The sequence below is a fragment of the Ictalurus furcatus genome, chromosome 1 (genome assembly GCF_023375685.1).
Source record: "Ictalurus furcatus strain D&B chromosome 1, Billie_1.0, whole genome shotgun sequence".
Taxonomy (NCBI): domain Eukaryota; kingdom Metazoa; phylum Chordata; class Actinopteri; order Siluriformes; family Ictaluridae; genus Ictalurus; species Ictalurus furcatus.
Genome location: NC_071255.1, coordinates 31,654,680 through 31,668,277, shown reverse-complemented (window position 1 = coordinate 31,668,277; position 13,598 = coordinate 31,654,680).

Sequence of the window (13,598 nt, the reverse complement as noted above, 5' to 3'; positions counted from 1 at the left end):
TGAAGAAATATGTGCAAAGGAATAGCCGCTCTCATATAAGGTTTTATATTTATTTTTGCTGTGATCTCAGTGCAAGCGCTTACACCACAAAGGTGAGATAATTACAGTGCTCCAGTCCTATGAATGTCTGGTTTAGATATCAATAACCATAATAACCCATTCCTCAGGATCAGGAAAGTAAAAACATATGAAGTAATATGATGATCTAATCACAGTACTCGGCATTTGGTGAAGAGTGCGAATAGCTTCTATACCTGATAAATGTTAGGAGAAAACTGAGTGCTATGGCTAACATAAATGAAACAGTGATCATTACCAAGGATACTATTGACCGTACTACCAATGACAACACCACTGCAACAGCATTAACATTACTGCTTAGGGGCGGTGGTGGCTTGGTGGTTAAGGCTCTGGGTTACTGACTGGAAGGCTGGGGGTTCAAGCCCCAGCACTGCCAAGCTGCCCCTTTTGGGCCCTTGGGCTCTTAACCCTCTCTGCTCCAGGGGCGCTGTATCATAGCTGACCCTGCGCTCTGACCCCAACCTCCTGACATGCTGGGGTATGTGAAGAAAAGAATTTCGCTGTGCATATGCATATGTGACTATGTAGGTAGTCCTGACTTCCTGCCTTTCCCTGAGCTTCTACTAATTGTGTTGTTTGTGTTTCTCCCAACAAACTCATAACTTGCAGCTTGATGTTAGACAAGCGACTGTTGACATCAGAAATGTTTTCTCAGCTATTGTAACTCATGTAGGCCACCAGTATGTGCCATAGCTCACGTAGAAGTATCCATTTTTACATTTTTAGCCTTCCACCCACTTCTGCATGCATGAGCTCACAGGCACCTGTGATTGGCTAGTGTGGCTGTGATTGATAGGAGAGAAAGGGAGTATAAAACCCCTTCCTCCCTAAGAGCACGGCCAGTTTTGCCCTCTTGGGCTCCTGGCCACAGATGCCTGTGGCATCATTGGGATTCAAACTGTATTGTCTTGTCTGTCTGTGTCTGTTCCCCCTCTCACTAGGGGGAGCCATCACTGTACTGGGCTGCTGAGTGCTTCGAGTGTGGCACTTCCAGGGAAAACAAGATGGTGGAAATTATTTCCACTCTATTGTTCATTTAGTGATTGTGTTCAATCTAAACAACATTAGTTTAAGAATGTGTAGTTGGTTGGTTAAATAAATGACTAATGTTTGTTTATTGTCTGTTTACCCATTGTCGCCTCTACCGGAGCAGGGTGAGTGCCCTTTTCTATATTGCTTTTCTCCTGATTTTGGGTTAGATAGGGAAGTATGGAACTGTTTTGTAGTTTCTATCTTTATTGTTTATGTTTAGAGAAGGTAGGTTTTTAGGGAAGATGTCAGGAGTGTTTGGTTTTGTTTATTATTTTGGCCTTACATACCCCAGAGAAATGACTTCCTGGTTGGCTGTATTTATTGACATGGTGGCAGTAATATTCATTTTTATGAAATCTTCTGTGGGTTGTGCTCTGAATCATTCACTCACTCACTCACTCACTCACTCACTCACTCACTCTCACACACACACACACCAAAAAAACATTGCCCTAGCACATAACATTCATAGATTTCCCATGAGATTTGGTTGACTTGGCTTCACTTTCACCGTTGAGAAAGTTGTATATCAGTGTTGGTCTCTCACAGCTCTGATGTACTAGTGTTGCTACTAAGCTCAGTTTCTTGTCAGTTTCTTGTCTTGTCTCTGCTGAAGATCTCATGTTTTTCCTGAATTGGTGTGCTTTTCCTCCAGGCACCTCGTAAATACATACCGGTAAATGGATTGGCTACTCTAAATTACTCTAATTTGTCCAAATGTGTGTGAGTGTGCGCGTGTGTGTCTGAGAGCATGCGTGTGTGTGTCTGAGAGCATGCGTGTGTGTGAGAGCATGCGTGTGTGTGTGTGTGAGAGTGTGCATGTGTGTGAGAGCATGCGTGTTTTTGTGAGCGTGTGTGTGTGAGAGCGTGCACGGTTGTGTTTGAGAGTGTGTGTGTGAGCGTGCGTACGTGTGTGAGTGCGTACGTGTGCGAGCTTGCACGTGCGTGTGAGGGCATGTGTTAGAGCGTCTATGCGAGAGTGTGTGAGAGCGTGTGTGTGTGTGAGTGCACGCTTGTGTGTGCGTGTGTGTGAGAGCGTGCGTGTGTGAAAGCGTGCGTGTGTGAGAGCGTGCATGTGTGAGAGCGAGTGTGCGTGCGTGTGAGAGCATGTGTGAGTGCGTGCGTGCGTGTGAGAGCATGTGTGAGTGCGTGCGTGCGTGTGAGAGCATGTGTGAGTGCGTGCGTGTGTGAGAGCGTGCATGTGTGAGTGCGTGCGTGTGTGAGAGCGTGCTTGTGTGAGTGTGTGCGTGTGTGAGAGCGTGCTTGTGTGAGTGTGTGCGTGTGTGAGAGTGTGCGTGCATGTGAGAGCATGTGTGTGCGTGAGTGCGTGCGTGAGAGCGTGCGTGAGAGCATGTGTGAGAGCGTGCGTGCGTTCGTGTGAGAGCGTGCGTGTGTGTGAGAGCGTGCACGTGTAAGAGTGCGCAATGCCATGCAATGGACTGGATTCCCATGACTGTGACCAGTGGTTATTAAAGTGGTTACAGTGGAGGACATGGGGACAGCACCATAGCTGAGCAACTTATTTTGATTAGCATTTGTAATTATCAGAAGGCGGTACTTCGTTAAAGTAGCTGCTAGAGATAAAACCTCAGTAGTTAACTCACTTTTGCCATGTATGCTTGTAGTGTATCTTATTTCTCTGCAGAAGAGCTCTAATGTAATACCTGCAATGTCAAATGGCAGAAATTACGAGGAGTTGAGGAGCAAATTGCTATTTTGCTAAAACATTTCTTTAAAAAAAAAAGATGACTCATGAGATCCAGGTATAACATCTGGCACAGGTCACAAACCTGAGTAGTCCGATCGTCCTGAATAAAGTTTCCTTGTGCCCCACTACTGTAATTACTCAGGGCCCATGGAATGAGCTGCACTATTCTCTTGCTTACAGCGTTCCTGCTGAATGTGACTGAATTTAATCATCATTAGGACTTCAAGAGAATCTCAAGCTTAAGATATATTAAATGAATACTGTGTGTACTGTTCAGAATGGCGTGGAGTTAATTAGGAAGTAAAATCATGGTAATGTAGTACGTATTAGAAGTATGCATTGGGGTGGGAATCCTGTATCCTTGTATGCTTCTGTTTCATGTGATGTCACTCTCGATAATCCTTCCATTTCAGGTAATGTATCCATCCATTCTGTATCCTTCCATTTCATGTGACTGTATCCTTCTCTACTGCATCCTTCCATTTCACGTAACTGCATCCTTCCATTTCACATGACTGCATCCTTCCATTTCACGTGACTGCATCCTTCCATTTCACGTGACTGCATCCTTCCATGTCACGTGACTGCATCCTTCCATTTCACGCGACTGCTTCCTTCCATTTCACGTGACTGCGTCCTTCCATTTCACGTGACTGCATCCTTCCATTTCACGTGGCTGCATCCTTCCATTTCACGTGACTGCATCCTTCCATTTCATGTGACTGCATCCTTCCATGTCATGTGACTGCATCCTTCCATTTCACATGACTGTATCCTTCCATTTCACGTGACTGTATCCTTCTCTACTGCATCCTTCCATTTCACGTGACTGCATCCTTCCATTTCACGCGACTGCATCCTTCCATTTCACGCGACTGCATCCTTCCATTTCACGCGACTGCATCCTTCCATTTCACGCGACTGCATCCTTCCATTTCACGTGACTGCATCCTTCCATGTCACGTGATTGCATCCTTCCATTTCACGTGACTGCATCCTTCCATTTCACGTGACTGCATCCTTCCATTTCACGCGACTGCATCCTTCCATTTCATGTGACTGTATCCTTCCATGTCACGTGACTGTATCCTTCTCTATTGCATCCTTCCGTTTCATGTGACTGCATCCTTCAATTTCATGTGACTTTATCCTTCTCTACTGCATCCTTCCATTTCACGTGACTGCATCCTTCCATTTCACGTGACAGTATCCTTCTCTACTGTATCCTTCCATTTCACGTGACTATATCCTTGTCTACTGCATCCTTCCATTTCACGTGACTGTAACCTGCTGTTTCATGTGATGTATCCTTCCATTTCACATGACAGTATCCTTCTCTACTGTATCCTTCTGTTTCACGTGACTTGACACTGTGTAATGTCTCAATTTCATGTGACCTATCCTTAAGTACTGTATCCTTCCATTTCCAGTGATGTCAAACTGTATAATCCTTCAGTTTCAGATCGTTTTACACGGTGTCCCTCCATTTCACATGACGTCACACTGTATAACTGCACCGTTTTGAGGACTGGAAAGGGCCTGACTACATTAACTTTCATTTATACTAATAAACAACTGATAACTAACTACAAACTGTACATCTTCAACAAGCAGCAGTGCAGTGGCTCCTCCCTGTAATGCTGCCTTGTAGCTCTGTTAAGCTAGCTACTTAATGTGACAACTAGGAATATTATCTTGGCAGCAATTATTACTAATGTCAGAAAAGGTTAATTTGGTAGCTTGTATTGGTGCTAGACATGCTGGTTTGATTATTTCAGAAACTTCTGATGTTCTGGGATTTTCACACACAACAGTCTCCAGAGTTAGAGTTACACAGAATAGTGATTAAAAGAAAAATCCTCCAGGACGCGGCAGGTATGTGGGTGGAAATGCCTTGTTATTATAAAGTACGTAAGGATCATAGTCTATTTTATCAACTGTTTAAGTGCCGTGTATTCTCTACCAAAGGGAGTAAAATTAACCATATTTCTCCATATTTTATGTTCTCATTGTGCAGCAAAGCAAGAAATTCTGTCACGATCACAACAGAAAAATCATGGGACTGAAACGCTAAGATTCCACTGTTCAGCTACTCGGACAGAGAAACCTGGACCATTTGTGTTGACATCGCTCCAGTTTCGCTCGCTCTGTGATTGTGTTTGTGTCTATTCTAAGTGCTAATCAATGAGTGTACTGTATGTGCAACGACAGGGTAGATGTGATAAATGATTCAGGATGAGATCAGAGATAGCAGTCCAACTTGAGAACTGTCACAGAAGAAAAAAATGTCCTGAAAAACGACTGTGGAGAAGTTTCTGATAAAATCAACACAAAAAACTCTCCACTTGCAGTGGTGTCTCTTAATATGTACATATGCTGTAACTGTTAATTTCACATTATAAGAATTCACTGATTTAAGACGGACAGATTAAAAGCGTCTGTTAGAGTTGTTCTTATATTCACACCAGATGGTCACAAATGAACACTTTGTGGCAAGACATCAGAGGAAACATGATCATTTTGTTTCCAATTATCGAAGTTATGTGTGTTTGGTTTTTTTTTTTTTTTTTTTTTCCAAAATTTTGATTTTATATAAAACACACCAGTAATTATATAAATAAAACCATATTTTTTATGCTTTTATTCCAACACTGTTAACTACTCTGTTAACATCTAACAGTTTTTAAAAAATCTTTTCTCGCTTAATTATACACTCATATGCCACTTTAATAGGAATACCAGTATGCCTGCTTATTTGTGTAATTATCCAATCAGCCAATCATGTAGCAGCAGCACAATGCATAAAATCATGCAGATACAGGTCAAGAGTTTCAGTTAATGTTCACTCCAGAATAGGGAAAAAAAATGTGACTGTTGCTGGTTTGAGTATTTCTGAAACTGCTGGAATTTTCATAAACAACAGTCCATAGAGTTTACACAGAATGCTATGGAAAGCCAAAAAAAAATAAAACATCCAATGAGTGGCAGTTCTGAGTGTGAAAATGGCTTGTTAAGAGAGGTCATGGGAGTCTGGTCATACCGGATTAAGCTAACAGGAAGGATATGATGACTCACATAACCACTCTTTACAACTGTGGTGAGTGGAAATGCATCTCTGAACACACAACTTATGGCTGTAGTTAAGACTGCCATCGTCAAGTCCAAGAGTGAGAGCAAAAAAACATCAAATCCCTTTCAAGGCCAATTTTGTGCATTGTGGAAATGATTACGTTTTGTTTCTTAAGAAGAAATCTGCACATGCAGTTAGCTCATTTGCCTCGCAACCTCAGGGGTTGGGGGCTCGAATCCCACCTCCGCCTTGTGTGCGTGGACTTTGCATGTTCTCCCCATGCTTCAGGAGTTTCCTCCAAGTACTCCGGTTTCCTCCCCTAGTCCAAAGACGTACTGTAGGCTGATTGGCATTTCCAAAATGTGTGAATGTGTGTGATTTTGCCTTGTGATGGGTTTGTGATCCTACACAGGGTCGCAGGAAGCCTGGAATTCTGAATGGGTGTCCTCCGCCTTGTGCCCTGAGTATGTCTGGATACTTCAGTCCTACAGCCCAATCAACATACAGAACCTTGAAGAAGACAGCAGATCACATCAGGTTCCAATCCAGTGGAACCAGGGAAGAACAGCTATCCGATCCTACACTAAAACTGCACAGTTAAAAACAAGAACTTTCCTTCTGAAACCTTCTGAATTACTCCTGGAATTGATTCAGCACTGAGAGTTGAACTATTTCAGCACTGTTTTGCTTTAAGCACAGCAACAAACCTTATGCTTTCCTTATGATCATTTTTTTTCTTTTTCCCCCCAATCGCCTTGTGTATGAACAGAACGACTTTTCCCATTTATTCTGGATGAGATACTGATTGATTCTGACATCAGGCGAGTTCTGCATCTTTAAACAGCAGGAGGAGGAGGAGGATGCGGTTAAAAGCTACGGGAAAAGCATTATAGGCTCGCAGTTACAGGCTAACCGAGGAGCGCCAAGCAAGAGCACTTTCTCTTTGAGCGCGCGTGAGCCGGTTCACACTCAGGCAGGAGGAGTCACATGACGGCAGCGGAGTCCGAGAGCGCGAGACCGAGACCGAGAGCGCGAGCAGAGCGCTGCTTCGTTCCGCCTCGCGCCGCCGCCATTCCGCGCTCTGCGCCCTAACGCGATTTTTATTGCGACATTTTACTCCCGCTCGGTGAGTATTATTTCCAGTGACCCCCTTTTTTTTTTGGTAAGCGTTTTTTTTCTCTCTCTTTTTTTGTCTTTTCGATCACTCTCTCTCTTTTTTTTTCTTCTTCCATTTTTCCCCTCCTTTCGCTGCTGTTGAACGGTGAGAATTTGAAGTGCTGGTTTTGTGTTTTTAGCGTTTTTTTCCTGTTCGGGATTCAAGTTTTTTTTTTTTTTTCCCCCCCTTAGTGTGCAGTCATTCTGAATGGGGTTTATTCTCATACTCAGATGCTCTCAATGTGTCAAGGATGAAAGTGGTTTTTACATCGATCTGGCAGTTTCGCATTTTTTGCACGTAGAGGTTTTGAAACATTTTTCTTTTTCTTTTTTTTCCCCCCTTTTTGTTGTCTATCATAGACTTTTGCTGTATTTGCGCTTTGCTTTGTATTTGGCAGTGTGGCTCATACGAGTTTTGGGATTTTCATGGTCTCCGACCAACAGCATCTGCTTTGATTTCATCTCTCTTTTCTTTACAGAAGTCCTTTTTAAACCTGGTGATGTTTTAATGTGAAACTTTTCCTCGCAGATTTACTGGTTTGCGTGTTTTGTTTTGTTTTTGTTTTTCTCCTAATCTTTGATTTTTTTTTTTCTATTTGCTCTACTTTCCTGCAGATTTCTGTGTCAGATATATATATATATATATTTTTTCGGGATGGTGTCTTTTTATGATATGGTTAATGCACATGAAGTGCATGTGAAGTGAAGTGTGTCTTTTGGTGGAGGATCTGTGCAGATTTTTTTTTTTCCTTTTTTTTTTCTTTTTCTTTTTGGTTTCCGTGCCCATGATGACGAACAGACGATTCTCCTTTCGCAGGTACATACGGACGAGAAATCAATCCAATTCCTGCAGCACGAATGCGTTTGCAATAATAATAATAATAATAATAATAATAATAATAATAATAATTATAATAAAGCAAAGGCGGATGAAATGTCACTACGTGGCTAATGTGTTCTTTGGCTTTTGGGGTTTCATGTTAAATCACAGCTTGAACTGTTAGCACTTTCCTGTTAACCATAACCATGAACAAACAAATCTGGCGTGAGAGTAACTACAGCAAGTTTACTCTGCCATTCAATCAGATTTCACCCTGAGCTATTCTACTCACTGCTCTCTGTTTCAATAGATCAGAATAAACAGAAGATCAGACATGTAAGTATGATGTGCGAATAAGCGGATTTGGATGGTGCTGATCTAGCATACCATGTTGTTCAGCAGCTTGGGAAATCGTTACTTAAACATCATCTGTTGTGTTTTTTTTATTTTATTTTATTTATTTTTACTTTCATTGCTATCTTTTTCTTCTTCCCAGCATTGTATGTGGCAGCACATAGACTCACATGGACTCCTCTTATCACCCAACACGTGGTGTGACATTACTGCTTAAAATCAACACCATGCTGCTGCCAATAGCTCACCAATTGGAAGCAAATTCCCATCATTACCAAATGCCTACCAACATGATACTGATCTACACCGGCTTTAGAATAGATTAGGGTATTATTGCATCACTATTCTCCCTGCCCAAGTGTATTACTAGTGTAATACAGAGCATGAGCAGGCTGTGTTGCGATTGGAGTTTCAGCACCATGGACAGCAGCAAACACAACACAACAGTATGAGCAGTATGAGCAACCCGAGCGTGGGATCAGTTCCATAACGCGTTGGACATTTTGGATCATCTTCAGTGTCAGAGACACATTCATACATCATTTATTTATAATATTTGTAGTGGCATGCTTTTGGAAACTCACGCCCAGATCTGAATCTGAAACCCAAACATGTGAAAATGATATAGTTGGGGTTCTTTCTACATCCCCCCCCCCCAAAAGCCTCCATACATAGTGGAAATTAACACTTTTTAGCAAAATGTCTTCCAAATTTTTTAATGCTTAGTTTCTATTAATATATATATATTTTTTTTCAGATAGCCTTTAAGAATGCTTTTGATACATGAATGTATTGAAATCATTCTCATGGCTGAATTGGGAAGCTGTCGCAAGGTTGTGATGGACTTTAACAGGAAACATGGCAAGCACGTCACACACGACACTGTTGTCAAACTTCTTACCAAATTCAAAAAGACTGGAAGTGTTGCGGACCAACAGAGAAGTGAATGTCCATGAACACCCTCTGATGAAGCTACACCTAACGTGCTGCTGGTGTACATAGTCTCTTATATATGGAGACTTTTGGGACACTCTATTTTCATATAAATGAAGTTGTTCCATAGGGTATAAATGTGACCTCATCCCCTTATTTTAATGTTAACATTAAATATGAGACTACGTAGGCTCTCTACACTCTGTTCCTCGTTGCCTCGGTGGAAAAAGATTAACCTTTTCTCACCCTCTCAGGAAAATGTAGAACCAAAGGGCTCTATGGTTGTCCCTGTGGTTAAAACTCTTGAAGGTTTTCTGTAGAATCCTAGAACAAATTGTTTTCCTGTCAGAATGGGATCCAAGTAGCACTCTTTTAGGAAGCAAAGAGCACACAATTATGCAGGAATCCTTCAAGAACCTGTTTTTCTAATAGTGTCCATACTCTTCACTGTAATTAGTGAATATTTCAAAGTAGTGAAATGAGATACACATAGATACTAAATAACCGGATAACAAGCTGGACCTTTAAGGAGTTAAATCTCGAATTTGTAAGCATTTCTTTGGTTTATCTCTAGGGGAATCCTCAAAGGTTCAATGTACAACCTTACAACAGAGTGATTTCCTATTAGAAAGTGTTCTGAGTAGAACCCTTACAGGATGCCAAGAACCCTTAATTATCCAGTGAAACATTGAAGAACTCTTTTCACATGCATTGGTTCTTGTTGTCGTTACGGAATTATTCGGTGTAGTGAAATGAGACATGTCGAAGTTGAATAATTTAATAATAGCCTGGGAATTTAAGAGGTTAAATCTTGAACTTGTGAGGGTTTCTTCTGTTTATCTCTTGGTTACCCTTAAAGCCTCTATGTAGAACTCTGCAACAGAGTGTTTTCCTATCAGAAAAGGTTCCATGTAGAACCATTTAAGGATGCTATGAATTATCCAGGAACCCTTGAAGAACCTTTTTTTTTGTTCTGAGACTGTCCATCCTTTTAACTCTAGGTACAGAATATTTCACTGTAGTGAATAAAGACACACAGCAGTTAGATTACTGAACAATACGCTGGGACTTTAAGGGGATAAATGTAGAACTTCTAAGGGTTTCTTTGGTTTATTTCTAGAGGAATCCTTAAAGGTTCTGTATAGAACACTACAACATAGTGTTTTTCTGTCAGACAAGGTTCCATGTAGAACCATTATAGAAGGCAAAGAATCCATTAACTTGTAAAGAACCCTTTCTTTTGTAAAAGACATAGTTTTCCACTGTTGTTTATTGAATATTTTGCTGTATTGAGCTTAACTTGTTGTAGATTTATCTTAAAGGGTTAAATCTAGAACTTATCAGGCCTTTCTTTCGTTTGATTCTCGGGAAATTCTTAAAGGCTATATGAGAAACCTACTACAGTGTTTTCCTATCAGACAGGGTTCCTTGTAGAACCATTTCAGGAGGCAAATAATCCATTAACCCTTAAAGCACCCTTGAAGAACCATTTTTTTTTCTAAGTGTACATACTTTGTCATTATAGCCACTGAATATTTTGTTGTAGTGATTGAGATGCGTAGAATTATACATAGAAGCTAAACAACTGAATAACAAGCTGGGACTTTAAGCGGTTAAATCTAGAACTTGTAAGGATTTTCTCAGTTTATTATCTAGAGGAACCCTTTGGAGGAAGGCTCTATATATTTCCCTATCAGAAAGGGTTCCAAGTAGAATCTCTTTACAAAGAGCGGAACCCGTAACTATCCGCAGAAAGGGTTTCTTGGATAGTAAGAGTTTATGCAATTTTGCTTTTGTTTGCTCATAAGATTCCTCTACAAAGGTTATGTCGTCTCAGTGTTATTGGCCTTCTTTGATTTGTTATGCTGCTTTTCATTTCTTTTCTGCCTCTAGTATAGCCTGAGCTAGTCAGTTGAATATAATAATGATGTATGCTTCTAATTTTCCATGTAGGCGTCAACATGCTGTACATTATATCCATGCCTACGTGAGGAGCGTTAGGGCTCGGGTAGACGACGGTAGCGAGGCCAGCTGAACAGTAGCATTGAGATGTATGCGGCGTGCGCTGAAAGGTGCCTCTGCTGCACTGATAAATGTCTCTCTCTCTCTCTGTCATCTCTCCAGCTGGGCGTTATGATATCCAGCGTTAGTTCCTGCAGTGTCGTCTCTGCCCTCCAGGCAATTTCTCTCCGTTATCTGGGCCTAGCAAGGCTCGCGCATGAGAGCTATAAATGAGTAGTGAGAGATATGATAGCTCATGTGTGTCAAGATACCTTTGCTCTCATGCATAAAACATTTGGTGGCACGTAAAGTCCTGTTTACACCGGGCATGTGTTTGCCAGTAGGACTGTGTGTGTGCGTGTGTGTGTGTCTTTATTTGTATAAGACAGAAGAAGTGGCTGCTGTGTTTTGGAATGACAATGACTGAAGGCCTAATCATAATCCACTAATCCGGAAAGGAAGCATCTATTCATATGAAGCACAGACAGAAGCACTTAGTAGCAAAAGGTTGTGATCAAAGGTTGGTGTGTGTGAAGTAGGGCTGCCCGATTATGGCAATAATCATAATCACGATTATTTTGGTCAATACTGAGATCACGATTATTTGGAAACTTTGGAAACATCATGCATTTATTGAACTTAAAAAAATACTTTTTATTGTATTTTTAACAGTTTATTTCCTTGAATACAATTAAACTGTCCCCCCGCCCCAAAAAAATATTTAAAAATATCTATCTATCTATCTATCTATCTATCTATATATATATACATATGTATATATATATATATATATATATATATATATATATATATATATGTACATACAATATGTATGTATGTACAATATCTCACAAAAGTGAGTACACCCCTCACATTTTTGCAAATATTTGATCATATCTTTTAATGTGACAACACTGAAGAAATGACACTTTGCTACAATGTAAAGTAGTGAGCGTAGAGCTTGTGTAACAGTGTAAATTTGTTGTCCCCTCAAAATAACTCAACACACAGCCATTAATGTCTAAACCGCTGGCAACAAAAGTGAGTACACCCCTAAGTGAAAATGTCCAAATTGGGCCCAAAGTGTCAATATTTTGTGTGGCCACCATTATTTTCCAGCACTGCCTTAACCCTCTTGGGCATGGAGTTCACCAGAGCTTCACAGGTTGCCACTGGAGTCCTCTTCCACTCCTCCATGACGACATCACGGAGCTGGTGGATGTTAGAGACCTTGTGCTCCTCCACCTCCCGTTTTAGGATGCCCCACAGATGCTCAATAGGGTTTAGGTCTGGAGACATGCTTGGCCAGTCCATCACCTTCACCCTCAGCTTCTTTAGCAAGGCTAAAGACATTATCATGCTGGAATACTGCCCTGCAGCCCAGTCTCCGAAGGGAGGGGATCATGCTCTGCTTCAGTATGTCACAGTACACGTTGGCATTCATGGTTCCCTCAATGAACTGTAGCTCCCCAGTGCCGGCAGCACTCATGCAGCCCCAGACCATGGCACTCCCACCACCATGCTTGACTGTAGGCAAGACACACTTGTCTTTGTACTCCTCACCTGGTTGCCGCCACACACGCTTGACACCATCTGAACTAAATAAGTTTATCTTGGTCTCATCAGACCACAGGACATGGTTCCAGTAATCCATGTCCTTAGTCTGCTTGTCTTCAGTAAACTGTTTGCGGGCTTTCTTGTGCATCATCTTTAGAAGAGGCTTCCTTCTGGGACGACAACCATGCAGACCAATTTGATGCAGTGTGCGGCGTATGGTCTGAGCACTGACAGGCTGACCCCCCCCCCCCACCCCTTCAACCTCTACAGCAATGCTGGCAGCACTCATACGTCTATTTCCCAAACACAACCTCTGGATATGATGCTGAGCACGTGCACTCAACTTCTTTGGTCGACCATGGCGAGGCCTGTTCTGAGTGTAACCTGTCCTGTTAAACCGCTGTATGGTCTTGGCCACCGTGCTGCAGCTCGGTGTCAGGGTCTTGGCAATCTTCTTATAGCCTAGGCCATCTTCATGTAAAGCAACAATTCTTTTTTTCAGATCCTCAGAGAGTTCTTTGCCACGAGGTGCCATGTTGAACTTCCAGTGACCAGTATGAGGGAGTGTGAGAGCGATGACACCAAATTTAACACACCTGCGCCCCATTCACACCTGAGACCTTGTAACACTAACAAGTCACATGACACCGGGGAGGGAAAATGGCTAATTGGGCCCAATTTGGACATTTTCACTTAGGGGTGTACTCACTTTTGTTGCCAGCGGTTTAGACATTAATGACTGTGTGTTGAGTTATTTTGAGGGGACAGCAAATTTACACTGTTATACAAGCTGTACACTCACTACATTACATTGTAGCAAAGTGTCATTTCTTCAGTGTTGTCACATGAAAATATATAATCAAATATTTGCAAAAATGTGAGGGGTG